Genomic DNA, 13,334 nt, shown 5'->3' with positions numbered 1-13,334 from the left:
AAACTGAACCAAGCTGTACATGTTTGTCTGAAATGAGACATTCGGCACAACAAGACACGGAGAGAGGCACCGCTGGTATTCAGACCCAGGATCGCCTGCTTACTAGGCAGGCATTTTAAGCCACTAGGGAACAGCGCCAGCGGAGCACCGCGCTTTTACAGACACTTGGACACATCTGCGTTCGGTGTGCACTTAACCTGCTCTCTGAGCCCGTTGCCTCCGTCCCATTTAATAGCAGAACTGACGCCAAGAGAAATGATGAGAAATGGCATTTATCGGGCACTTTTCATGTCCAAGGAGCTCAATGCCCTTGACACCTCCCCAAGGCGACAGAGCTGTGCATTCTTTGGCGACACCATTTTTTCTTTTGTTTAATTTCTATACTTATTGATAGAATAAAAACGATATGTCATGTACTGTAAGGGAAATGTCTCTTTTCATGGGGAAAGCTAGCACCAGCAAATGTTGTGTTTAGAAGAAGTGATTTAACATGACACGTGACCTAATTTACCGGAGCAAAAGCTCACCCAGCAAGCCCTGCTTTAATTCTACAGGAGAGAAGTACTGTAGAGTCTGCAAGATGTTCAGCTGGGTACCTACGTCAGCATGCCTCGGCTGCAAAGGAACAAGTAATAGGTTTATTGCATGCTGAAAAGAGAAAAACGGAAACACAGCGTTTCGACTGTGAGGTCTTCTCACACCTGAAGAAGCCTCACACCTGTAAAAGGCTCCATGGTTTTCTTTCTTCTCTTTTCAACATGGAATACACCTATTGTCTGCAAGATGTGACAATTTCATGGTGTTTTGGAAGAAAACCTTTTTTCTTTGAATTCAAAATCAATCGGAATTTCAGCACGACACATCAACACTTTTTCTGTTTTAAGGAGATGATATTTTAAACCTGATAAAAATAGTAGGAAACACAAGTTTCTTGCTGTGAAAATTTAGATGGGGAAGTGTACTACTAGTAGCAGTGTAGAGCTCTCTGTGGTGGAGTGCAAGCACGTGTTCTATGGGCCAGTGGCGTAATGGATAACGCTTCTGACTTTGGATCAGAAGATTGTAAGTTCGAGTCCTGCCTGGCTCGCGAGGCTTTTAAACCTCTCAGGTTCCTCGGTAACAGGTTGCCGTCATGTATATGAACTATAGAAAAGCATTTGCCACAACCCGTAAATTAGCACGCAAGTGCGGGCTGGTGAACACAGAACTGTATGGAGATCATCTCCAGCTCCGAGCTCAATTGCAATGAAAAAACATGCAGAAAAGAACTGGAGAGCAGCTGAATTTGTGCTCAGTAGGGTGGGGAGGACTCAGCATTGCTATTGTTCTAATTGGCATGAACTGCAGGGGATCTGAATCAGAACATGTCAGATAGTTCGATCATTGCGTCAATATGTAGGCCACGTTAATACAGAATTATTACTTTGTCTGTCTCGTCTTTGTATATAGCTGAATGTCCCTGACAATTTCATGTTAGTTTTTAAGAACGACATTGGTGCTAATATATACATATATAGCATATAAGGAAAACGTAAATGTTTAGTCCATGCTGAAAAGATAAGAAAACCGCCACAACGTTTCATCTTGGAATAAATCTTTACTTGTTGTTTTGCAGCCTACCCATTCTGACCTAACTCCTCCCTTGAAATTCCCTAACAGATAAGGGTACGTAACGGCTCATGCGATGCTCAGTTGCAATTTGTCCCAAAACAAACAAGAACAGCAGCTGAGGGTTTGAGTTTGAACATGCACTGTATTAAAGCAGCTTTTATTTCCATTGATAAATGCTAGATATTCCTACAGAGATTCTCCAGGTGAGTAAGCGATTCCTGTTTCTGTTTCTATTTCTGTTTCATATATATACATTATATATATATATGTTACATGTGTCTCTGCAATAGTATAAATGTGTTATACACTATCAGGGGCTGCTTTTTTGTGCACCTCATCTACAACAAGGGTTTTTTTTTCATTTATGTTTGTGGACCTTCACCATTTGAGGAAGTGAGTTAGATAAGAAAGTTACAGGTATGGTGAGCAATGACTGACAAAGGCACGTACTGGGTATTCCTTACAGAAGTGTAAGCAATTTGTTCTAAAAAACACCGGCTAAAGTCCAACATCGTTAGCAATCTTATTACTTAAACAGAATTAACATCAATAAACTGTAAGGTGCTGGTACATGCGAGTAGATTTGATCTTCTATTAAACAAAAATGCAATTACAGCTCTAAAAAGGTCAACCTAGACTTCTGTAACAGATCTGTTCAGGTCATCGCTGTTTCTCTGACCTTGTGAGTCTTTGGAATTTTAAAAGTGTATTTTGCTTGCCTTTCATGTGGTCTGTGTACAAGTCACTGTGGCGTATGCGGTCCTACACAGCCTTGCTATAGACGTGACGAGCCTCCGCTATGTTGCAATGGAGAACAGGTTCAGTACGGAGCTGCTGAGAAAATTCAGCTGGAAAGCTCGTTGCAGAAAAGCATCGTTATCTGTGTCCAGCGGCAAAGCGTCCATCGTGGGTGCTGAAGAATCGATTTCACAGGCTGCGGGTCCAGGCGATTTAGAGTGTTAAAGGTCCCAGCGAAAACGAAACGGCGCTGGTCCTTTTACACGCACGCACGCAACCAAATGCAAAGGACGCCGTAGTCGGCAGGATTTGAACCTGCGCGGGGAGACCCCAACAGATTTCAAGTCTGTCACCTTAACCACTCGGCCACGACTACAGCAAGCGCTGCGGCCGCTGCCTTCTTGCTACAATCGAACAGGGAGTGCGAGGCGGCGGCGGCAGTGGAGGCAACTTTTTTCAAGTTCGCTCTCCGTTTAAGAAACCTTTTACGCCATACGTGCAAGCACACACACACACACACCTCAGAGGACTTAAGGGTGGCTTCAAGTTGGAATGATAAAGTCTCCCCGTTCGGACATGAAAACAGAACGTTCTTAGACAGAAAGCAATCAACAACGGAGACATGTGGACGACGATTTTAGTCACTGCACTTTGAATAGCATTTTTACTCCAGTTACAGGAGATGCACCAATGGCCCTTGACCTACGCTCTTACCAATGCCTTGAACATTCAAACAAAACAGCCCTCAAGTCCTGCGGTTTAATATAACGCTGTTACGTGTCGAGGCAGTATTTGACTCTGTCCTACCGTTGAGACACGGGGCGTATATGGAAACGAACACATGCTACGGATCGTCTCTAATCGGTCCCTACAGTTGGAAGGCTCCTTGAAGCGTGCACCCCCATCATTCATCTTTGCGCATCTGTGAAAGGTAGACTCTTGAGCAATGTTTGAGCCAGCTCTAAGGCAACTAGTGCTATTGGACAGACACCTCTGGAAGATCCTAAGAGTATCTTAACACCACTTCCAGCAGCAAGCTTAATTGTTCGCTGGAGGTCTCCCACCCAGGTACTGACCAGGCAAAGAATCACCAGTACATTGAATGAGGAAGTTAATCCTGAAATCCAATTACATATCTCAAGGTAAGACAAATCCATAAGAACATGTCTTAGTATTACTTCGTTTACATTAGTATGGCACTGAGTTGGAGCTCCTCTTTAAGCTGTGGTTTAGTTTTGCATTCATGTGTTTCTAGAGCAGTTATTTATGGGGGTGGGTGGGTCTTTCACAGAGGCTCAGGACAAATCCCCCGCCTGAAAGTCTAATGTGTGCGTTCAGACAGTCACAGGTCAAGAGCCAGGCAGGAGGACAATGGACAGAAGAGCCAACGAACTAAAAATAAAAGAACAGATATGAAAAAGCCACCATCTTTTTCTTTTTGACATTTTCCGACTTTCATGCAAGCCAGGACAAAGTTGCTCGTAGCTACTTGTGGATTCAAATACTCTATCGAGTGCTTTGATGAGTTTTTGCAATTTGATTGTCGTCCTGTCAGCCTGTTTCTGTTTTTTTTTTTTTCAATCTAGGGATGGAAAGTATGAGGGAAATGATGGAGCAATCAATAACCGCTCCGGAAAAATGGCAGAAAGAAATGGTCCGTCACTAAGGACATTTGTGAAGCAGAGGAGTGACATCACCACAAAGGCGACACATTCTGCTGATGGTTTTGGTGAATAATGATTGAGGCGCGTTAAGAGAAAGGTAGCTGTGTCAGCATGCGTAGGCTGCAAAGGATCAAGCAAAGGTTTACTCCATGCTGAAAAGAGAAGAAAAGAAGCACAACGTTTCGACTGTGGAGCCTTCTGCGCCATCTTCTTTAGCGGTGATGATGTTTACATTGGAAAAACTGAGACATGCGTCCCTGGGTGGGCTTGAACCACCAACCTTTCGGTTAACAGCCGAACGCGCTAACCGATTGCGCCACAGAGACTGACGGCCGCTTGTGCTCCCTACATTTGCAGGTTTATGGTCAAAGAAAACAATCACTTGCGCTTCTTGCAGCCGGCAATCTTTTTCCACTGACAACCAAGAAATGGATTTCATCTTTCACAAGCTGTATGGATTTTGAAATGTATGGACGATGCCAGGTGTCCCACAACACCACAGCGCCGACACACCTTTGGTTGTCCCACATAAAAAACATAGCCATTGCAGGCGCCCAGCCGGATTGTAGAGGGCAGGTGCCTTAAGCCTCCATTTACATTGTCCGGTAGCAAGCGAACCTCGAATTTCCTTGCTCCTGTTTTTATACCGTCAACATCTCTAACCTCAGTTCCATGGTGGACGGTGCAGTACTGCTTAAGCCAGGTGTGAATGTCCTCCGTCTTTGCCAGTTCCGAGAACATAACAACATGCACCGTTTTCCTCTCTCTCTGTGTCAGAGGCTGCAAGTTGATCTTCTCAAGGGCAGGAACTTTCCCTCTTTTTGCCTCAAACACATCCACACATTGTTCAAACAGAGAATAGGTAGCAAAAACAACCTCAAATGCTTTCTGACCTGGGAGAGCGAAGATGAAATCCAAGTGCCGAGGTTCAAAGCCACGTTCCTTCTGTAACACTTTTCTGCTGAACTGCATACGATCCATGAAGAGGTCATCCAAAAGCTCAAAACGTACAGCATTCTTGCGGGATCCAAAGGTTGCCATCTCAAACTGCAAAACAAACACTGCTTCCACAAAACAAGAAAACAATCCAACTACTCCAACTACAGGCTGATCAAGGTATCTCCCCTGCCAGGTAAGCCGAGAGCCGCAGGCGATGAGCCCAGAGCTGAACGGGCCCCACTGGCTCGTTTGTAAGGCCAGGTGCATTGCCAACCACGACCGGCAGGGCAGAGGCCTTGAAGGCGGCCTGGGCTCCTGCAGCTGTCCAGCCACGCACTCTGGTTTCTCTTCATCTCGTACAAATCTTTTGCCTTTTACTAAAGATTTCCATGGAGAGGAACATGAATGAGTTCCATACAATTTTTGTGCTTCCCTGCCTTCGGGTGGGGCGCAGCTGGGCTGGTCAAAGAGAGAAACTAAAACCGCTCACAATCGCTCTTATTACGGCGACTGTGGCCGTCTGCTCTGCGAGTCCTCGGTCTCCGCCTCTCTGATTGGCGCTCTTTTCTTTGGGGGGCGGGAATATGCTGTGAAATATGAAGCGTTACAGCAACGACATGCCATGAGACGATTGATAACGATTTCCATAGGATCCCCGCGGTTGCCTGGCAACCGTCAGCTTTGCGCAGTGGCAGTATCGTAGCCTGTGAGGTTTAGCCGAGGCGCGATTATTGCTAGTTGAAAACTTTTCCCAATACCCCGCTTCCGCCGGTTTGCAATACAATCGGCGAAAGCAATTTTTGACAGTCTCGTCAGAGACTGAGCAAGGTGTTTAAAGACAGATTTTGTCATGGTAACATCATGGTAGAAAGAAACAAGCTTGTTACGTCTCAACAGAAACGCTCTTTAGCTCTTTCAGCGTTATGCAGAGAACAGCGTCTGTCGAGATCACTTTTGAGTCAGCGCGAAACGCCGTGTGCTGTCAGTTTGATTTCATATTGCTCGTAGCGGCGCCCGGCTTTTGTCTGTCAAACGTTAGGTTGCGCTTCTTCATGCTGCATCGTCGGCATGAGTGGAGCTTTTTAAACGTCTGTACTTACTGCGCCCCATAAGAAATCGTTTGTCCCCGTTCAAAAGAGATTGTGCGATGCCCTGCAGCGTTCGCAAAGCAAACCTTTGACAGTTTGAAAAGAGGAATTTATTCTGCTTCCTGTGCGTGCAGTAGTTACAAAGTTGAACGTCTTTACACGATCTGCTGCAGTTTTCAGTGGGCGGGCTTTGTCAGATGGCTTGGAAAAACGCACTGTGTTTCGGCTCGGGAAACATCATGAGCAGTGTCCTGCATGTTTTCTGTGTATAGCTGTCTTTTAACGCATACAGAATTCATTCGAAATCATTGTAAGATTCTCCCTCAGTTCCGTTGTGCAGTGCTTTACCTCTTTCAAAAGGCTTCACTTTCCTAGTCACATTCCAAGGCTCATCGAACCCGGGCTGTTTCCTCCAGCGGTATAGTATTGCAGTGAGACAGCACGATGCCTGCAAGACTATGTCACACTAAACGCCACAGATTGTGTTTGTCCGTTCGTGTCAGTCGTCCTGCAGCCACGGGAAGTGGGACACAAACATGCTGCAATGCTTTCAGGACGTTAGGATTTGTTTGTGCAACATCCGAGAAGAGTACTTGTGGCTTGAATGTGAACTGTACGTGCCCGCCCCCTTTCCTCTGTAGTGCATGAGTTCCTCCCGGCATGCCCTTCGTCATTGTTCTGTCATCTTGTATTTAAAGGGTTGTATTTCTGCTGCTGAAAATAAGCAACGGTTTTCTCACAACGCCCTTTGTTCCCGACGGAGCCCTTGTCTGTCATGAAATTCTTCAAAACCTCAAGCTAGAAGAAGAAGACGACAAATATGAAGCGTTACAGCAACGACATGCCATGAGACGATTGATAACGATTTCCATAGGATCCCCGCGGTTGCCTGGCAACCGTCAGATTTGCGCATTGGCAGTATCGTAGCCTGTGAGGTTTAGCCGAGGCGCGATTATTGCTAGTTGAAAACTTTTCCCAATACCCCGCTTCCGCCGGTTTGCAATACAATCGGCGAAAGCAATTTTTGACAGTCTCGTCAGAGCGTGACATAGTCTTGCAGGCATCGTGCTGTCTAACTGCAATACTATACCGCTGGAGGAAACAGCCCGGGTTCAATGAGCCTTGGAATGTGACTAGGAAAGTGAAGCCTTTTGAAAGAGGTAATGTCGACGCTTTTTTAACAGAGCACCAAAAAAGCGTCTTTTTTGAAGGCCTGGGTACTGAGCATTGGTGGTTCAGTGGTAGAATTCTCACTTCCCATGTGGGAGGCTCTGGTTCGATTCCCAGCCAAAGCAGTGGCTTTTGCAGCGAGCGGCTCCATCACTTGCATCCCCTTGCAACTCGCAACTGAAAACCCACTGAAGCAAAGCATTTGTTAGCCAGGTCAGTACCCGGATGAGGGTGAGCTACAGGGAAAAACAAAGTTTCCAGCTGGAAGCGGTGTTAATGGTGCCGGTGGGGGGGCGCTCAACCTGAGGTCTGTGCGGGTCCCAATGCCCCAGCATAGTGACGGAGACGCTGTGTTGTAAAAGGGCGCTGTCTCTTGGATGAGATGTAAAACCGAGGTCACAGCGCTCTGTGGTCATTAAAAATGACCACCAAAACCTTTGACAAAAGCTCTTGGTAATTGATGGTCTTCAATAATGCTTCTCCTTTAGGTACATTTTAAATCAGCTGAAAAATGCTGTGAAATGGGGGGTCACTTCACGCCAGTGTAGGATTTGGGTTACAAGAACCATGAAACTGCACGAGAAAGCCCGTACACTGAATTACACGGCTTTCTATTCAAAGGAGGGCAAAAGAAATTCCCTGAGTTCGATTTTTTGCAGCACAGAGAGGATTGCTGTCGTGAGGCTGGTTAGCTCAGTTGGTTAGAGCGTGGTGCTAATACCGCCAAGGTCGTGGGTTCGATCTCCATACAGGCCAGGTCGTTTTCTCCTCTCTTACAAAAGCTGTTAGGTTCCTTTCCGTGGTGAGATGGGTTGTCATGCAACGCTGCCACATAGTGCCGACAGACAATTAAATGACAAAAATGAAGAGAGTTAAAGCAGCTGGAAAGGTTTTCTTACAACTTTTGAGCTGACACAGTTTTGGAAAATGTTTTCTTCACGCTGCACTGTACCACATAGGCAGCCAAGAGTCTCCAAAACAAAACAGAATTGACAGTCATATAATGTCCATTAACCCCGGTTTTAAACACAGACTCATGTCTGCCATCATAAGAATATGAGTCCAATATTTTAGAATATAGTCAGAATGTCTTCTAACCTTACCTGTGGTGTCTTTAATCCCTATTGCTCAATGCATGGTGTACGTACTGCATACATGTGTCTTGAGAATGAGGAATGGGCCCCTGAGACATTTACCTGTTTCACAAATGATCGGATTTTACTAGAGATTCTGTTTGGGATTCAGATGTGCATTCGGACAGCAATTCCTTTCAAGAAATGATACGTTCTGGATGAGGTCAAAGGTGCTGGAACACTGTATTTAGGATGTGTTTGCAGTGATTGTGTCTCCTGCTTCAACGCAGTGATATATAGATGTGCTCCTGTAATTTATTGGTACATGCCCAGGGCAGTAAGTAGTCTGAGGATTTATTTCCAGAAGGCATAGAGCAGTGAAACAGTGAAGTAGTGCAGCACACTGGATCATTATATTATTAGAATCTATTCTACCTAAATTATTACATTATACACAACTTGAGCTCTCAGCACCGTACTGAGCCCAGGTGTTTTTCTAAAGCTGTCAGGTGCAGTTCATTTACATGAAGGAAATCTCTTACTGGGTACGATTACAATGCAGTAAGTAGCACAGGCTACTAAGGGAGTAGCCTGATGCGTTTAAAAACAACCAGCGCCAGGCAGGAGTCGAACCTCCAAACTCCTAATCCATCGTCAGACACATTATCCATTGCACCACTGGCCCTGGTGTGACACTGCAGGACTGTAACCCAGTGAGCTTAGCACTGCAACTAGTAAAATATTATCCCCGGTCCATTCTTTTCCAAAAGTGAGAAACACCTGTTTTCTACATTTTGTCTGTTTTAAAACCATATCTCTTTAAACCAAACCAAGAGTTTGTCTTTTGCACTGATATTCTGATTCATTTCGATTTCAAAGAAAAAAAAAACATTACCTTCCAAAGCATCATAAAATTGTCCCTTCCTCCAGACTCTACTTCTCTCTTGTAGTAGTACAGCAGACCTTTCCAGGTGATCAGATCACAGAGTCCGAAATGAGCTTCCTCCATCAAGCAAAGTACCTGAACATGACTCTGTCATCATGAAAGCGCCCCTGTAATAAAGAAATTAAATCCGAAATCAAGAGGGCAGTTGCCTACTGAAGTTCAAGAAGTCATAAATTTTAACCTAGCAACACATTAAAGGCTGCATCTACACAAGTACGATTCTAGAAATGCTCACCAGATTACGTTTTAAGAAAGAACTGCGCCTCAGGTTCCGCCGAGATCTTAACTCGGATGGCAGGATTCAGAGTCTGGAGTGTGGAATGATGGCGCACGGAGGGTCCACATACTGTGGATCCCTCAGTGATCTTCCGCGTGTTCAAACTGCCAGCGTGTGACTCCCCTGTCCCCCTGACCTCATTGCTCTGCTCTCGCCTCTCTGCAGCTGAGCCCGACTCATGGTAAAGTGGAAAAAAATATGCCCTCAACGTGAGATTTACTCTGGAGTGAGGATAGTTGTTACCTTCTTATCGTTGAAACGGATGTATGTGATGTGGCGACTAGTTTCTTCTCCATTAGCAGGCTTAAGGTTAAAGAAAAAAACATTGCTGACTTCTTTTTTTTTGCCAGCCGCGAGCGCTGATTAGCGAGGTTTGTATTTCATGTTTTGCAAGTTGCATCCATTTTAAGAAAAACAAGTCATTCAAGACAGGAAATGAATACTTGCATTTAATTAAGTCTAGCCGTAGGCGGTTGTCTGTAAGGACCAGTTCTGTTCGAGAAGACAGAACAAAGAATGCACCACTGGGATTCAGACCCAGGATCTCCTGTTTAAGAGACAAGCGCTTTAACCAACTAAGCCACGGCACCCCGGGAGTATTGTCCTTTTGCAGCCACTTGGACACGCCACTCAGACACATCTGCATTCGGTGTGTGCTCCGCCTGCTCGCTGAGCAAGTTGCCACCTTTACATACAATAGCAACATCGACACCAAGAGAAAGGATGACAAATGGCTTTTATCTGGAACTTTTCATGTCCAAGGAGCTCAATGTGCTTTCTGTGTACAACAGGGCCACTGAACTCCACACTGGCCACTGAACCACAGCAGTGGCTTGCTGGCTTGACATCTCCCAAGGAAAATGTTGAAATCGCATGTGGAACAGGAAAAGGACCCTCGAGTACGAGGGAAAAAAAAGAAAAAGATCATCTGGAGCGCGCCAACCCATTTCTGGACAGCCCAGTTCTGTTCACGAGGTGGCTGAGTGGTTAAGGCGATGGCTTGTTAATCCATTGTGCTCTGCATGTATGAGTTCAAATCCCACTCTTGTCGGTTTCCATGTCTGACATGTGTGCCCGTTCGACGTTGGCCCTCCTTTTGTTTGCTCCAGTACTAGAGCCTTACATTTTCTAGCGGTGGCTGAACATGGTATAGTAGGCTAACGTCGGTATCGAGCAGTGGCAGTAACAGTATTTACGTGCCACTGCTGCCAAGTGGCTCTGGGTTGAGACCGCGTTTTCACTTACTTGCAGCACAAACGGAGAAAGCGATTTTTGACAGTCTCTCGAGAGACTGCGCTAGGTGTTTAGGGATAGACTTTGTCAGTTCCCCCTGGGATGATGGCCTCTCAAATAGTTTGTGATTCCTCTAGACGTTTATACAGTAGAAGCCTGCTTCGTGGCTTAAATCCAAGCTAAGGAAACGAGTTAGAGGTCTGATGCAGAACTGCGAATTCAATGAAGGGGAACACTACAGTACATTGCACTGTATGTGTGAGGAAAGCTGCCCCCTTCTGTTCCTTGTCGACCGAACAGAGGACTGTAAAGGATACCGCCAAGAAACTTTAGGATGCTGGTTGGAATCCAGCTCCAAAGAAGCCCCTTTGGGTGTTATGTAATCAAAAAGTAAGAACAGAGAATCTCCCTTTGATCAAAAGCGCAACAGAACTGTTTTCCGTGGAGCAGGTTTCAGACCCGTAGACCTGTTTTATTTGTAGGGCAGGGCGCATTCCCAAACGCGAATCTCCTGTTTTAGAAATGCTTTGGGCGGCGTGAAGTGAAAATAAGAAGTGGGCTCCAGATGCACATGGAAGCAATCAAGTGTTTCATCCGAGCTGTTTCAAAGACTGCTCAACAGCTTTCCTTTTACAGAGGCCCAACGATTAATGATGGGGGTGCACCCTTCAATGTGCCTTACGACTCTAGGGAGTGATTGAGACGATTCGTAGCGTGTGTTCATTTCCCTCTATTCCCCATGTTGCAGTGGTAAGATGACGTAAATTCCTGCTTCGACACGTAACGGCGTTATAATCAAGTACAGGAGCTGAGGGCTTTTGTTTTGTTTCGTTTTCTATGGCGTTCGTAAGCGCGCAAAACAAAGACAATTCCTGCGTCTAACACGAATGTAAATGCTTTTGAAAGTGCAGTGTGGTGCAGCTTGTAAAATCCTTGTCCACATTTGTGGTTTGTTGATGTTTTTTCTGTCTGCCAAAGTTGCATTTTGACATCCGGACGGGGAGACTTTATCATTTGAACGTGAAGCCAGCCTTAAACCCTCTGAGGCGTGTCTGTCTGCCGGCATGTATCTTGTGAAAGGTTTTTTTTTTAACAGAGAGCGACTTTAAAAAGGTTTCCGCAGCCACCTCGCACTCCGTGTTAGATTATAGGAGGAATGCGGCGGCGGCGAGCTCGCTGTAGTCGTGGCCGAGTAGTTAAGGCGATGGATTTGAAATCCATTGGGGACTCCCCGCTCAGGTTCGAATCCTGCCGACTACGGCGTCTGCCGCACGTCACCTTGTGCCTGTGCGGCAAAGGCGAAGTGCCGCTTCTCCTTTCCTGGTACTATAAAAATGCTACATCGCTTGGTCCTGCTTCCATGGAAAGCAGTTCTTCAGGTAATTATACTCTCTTACCAAAGCTGTTAGGTTTCTTTCCGTGGTGAGATGGGTTGTCATGCAACGCTGCCACATAGTGCCGACAGACAAGTGTGTTGCGGGAGAAGAGAAAAGTGTTTGAAGATTTAAGAGTGTCTTAGGTGGAGCCAAAATCAAGTGTCACAAATGCAAGTGGGAAGATTTCCAATGTTTAATATGGTCAAAATAAGCGGAAGTTACCAGCTGGTCCGGCACAGTCTGCCATGCTTTTGTCATATACTGTAAAGTGGTGTGGAACTGGGTGTCGAACTGGAGCCTCACCATTTGCATATGTGAGGCTCCAGTTATACATCGAGTGTCACATTAAATGACAAAAATGAAGAGAGTTAAAGCACCTGGAGAGGTTTTCTTACAACTTTTGAGCTGACACAGTTTTGGAAAATGTTTCCTTCACGGTGCACTGAACAACATAGGCAGCCAAGAGTCTCCAAAACAAAACAGAATGGACAGATAGGAGAAAATTCCCACTCGTCCTGAAGTTCCCAAAATCCAGCACTGAGCGTAAACAAAGTGTCTAAGTAGCGTGGGAATGCTAACCCTAACCCTAGCTGGAGTTTGAGCAATCCGGCACTGAGCGTAAGAAGATGAGTCAAAGTAACGTCTAATCGGATTAGTTTCCTTAGAGCTGGTTCAGAGTTTGCTCAAGAGTTTACCTTTCACAGATGCGCAAAGAAGAATGTTGGGGGTGCACGCTTCAAGGCGCCTTACAGCTGTAGGGAGTGATTCGAGACGATTCGTGGCGTGTGCTCGTTCCCATATACCGTACGACCCGGGGTGCAGTGCTAGGATAACGTACAATACCGCTTGGGCACGTAACGGGGTTATATGCAAGTGCAGGACGTGAGGGTTTTCGTTTGTTCGTTTTGTTTTGCTCTGCTTTGCTTTGTTTTGCTTTCCATCGCGTTGGTAAGAGCGTAAATAAAAAGGCGATTCCTGTGTCTACCACTAATGTAAGAGCTATTTCAAGTGCGACGTGGTGCGGCTTTTCAAATGCTTGTGGGCATTTCTCTGTTGTTGATTCTTTTTTTGTGTGTAACAAAGTGGCATTTTCATGTCCGGACGGGGAGACTTTATCATTCCGACATGAAGCCACCCTTAAGTCCTCTGAGGCGTGTCTGTCTGCAAGGCTTGTATTTTGGAAATGTTTTTTTGAAACGGAGAACGACTTTGAAATAGG

The 13,334-nt window shown here is 45.6% G+C and overlaps 7 non-coding genes across 7 annotated transcripts; 5 read left to right on the top strand and 2 right to left on the bottom strand.

The window, feature by feature from the left end:
- Positions 1–1,014: 1,014 nt before the first annotated feature.
- Positions 1,015–1,087, top strand: trnaq-uug (transfer RNA glutamine (anticodon UUG)). The gene has a single exon. It is a non-coding gene; the product is annotated as a tRNA-Gln (tRNA).
- Positions 1,088–2,643: 1,556 nt separating this feature from the next.
- Positions 2,644–2,725, bottom strand: trnas-uga (transfer RNA serine (anticodon UGA)). The gene has a single exon. It is a non-coding gene; the product is annotated as a tRNA-Ser (tRNA).
- A 1,540-nt stretch (positions 2,726–4,265) lies between these two features.
- trnan-guu (transfer RNA asparagine (anticodon GUU)) lies at positions 4,266–4,339 on the bottom strand. The gene has a single exon. It is a non-coding gene; the product is annotated as a tRNA-Asn (tRNA).
- A 946-nt stretch (positions 4,340–5,285) lies between these two features.
- Positions 5,286–5,402, top strand: LOC148635209 (U5 spliceosomal RNA). Its single transcript, XR_015933320.1, has one exon. It is a non-coding gene; the product is annotated as a U5 spliceosomal RNA (small nuclear RNA).
- Positions 5,403–5,629: 227 nt separating this feature from the next.
- On the top strand, positions 5,630–5,771 carry LOC148635208 (U4 spliceosomal RNA). Its single transcript, XR_015933409.1, has one exon. It is a non-coding gene; the product is annotated as a U4 spliceosomal RNA (small nuclear RNA).
- Positions 5,772–6,941: 1,170 nt separating this feature from the next.
- LOC148635207 (U4 spliceosomal RNA) lies at positions 6,942–7,083 on the top strand. The gene has a single exon (XR_015933439.1). It is a non-coding gene; the product is annotated as a U4 spliceosomal RNA (small nuclear RNA).
- Positions 7,084–11,917: 4,834 nt separating this feature from the next.
- trnas-uga (transfer RNA serine (anticodon UGA)) lies at positions 11,918–11,999 on the top strand. Its single transcript has one exon. It is a non-coding gene; the product is annotated as a tRNA-Ser (tRNA).
- The last annotated feature ends 1,335 nt before the right edge of the window (positions 12,000–13,334 follow it).

This window comes from Lepisosteus platostomus, unplaced genomic scaffold (assembly GCF_059453375.1).
Source record: "Lepisosteus platostomus isolate fLepPlt1 unplaced genomic scaffold, fLepPlt1.hap1 Scaffold_30_H1, whole genome shotgun sequence".
Classification (NCBI taxonomy): Eukaryota; Metazoa; Chordata; class Actinopteri; order Semionotiformes; family Lepisosteidae; genus Lepisosteus; species Lepisosteus platostomus.
Note: the sequence above shows the minus strand (reverse complement) of the source record. Positions and strands in the feature narration are given on the sequence as shown.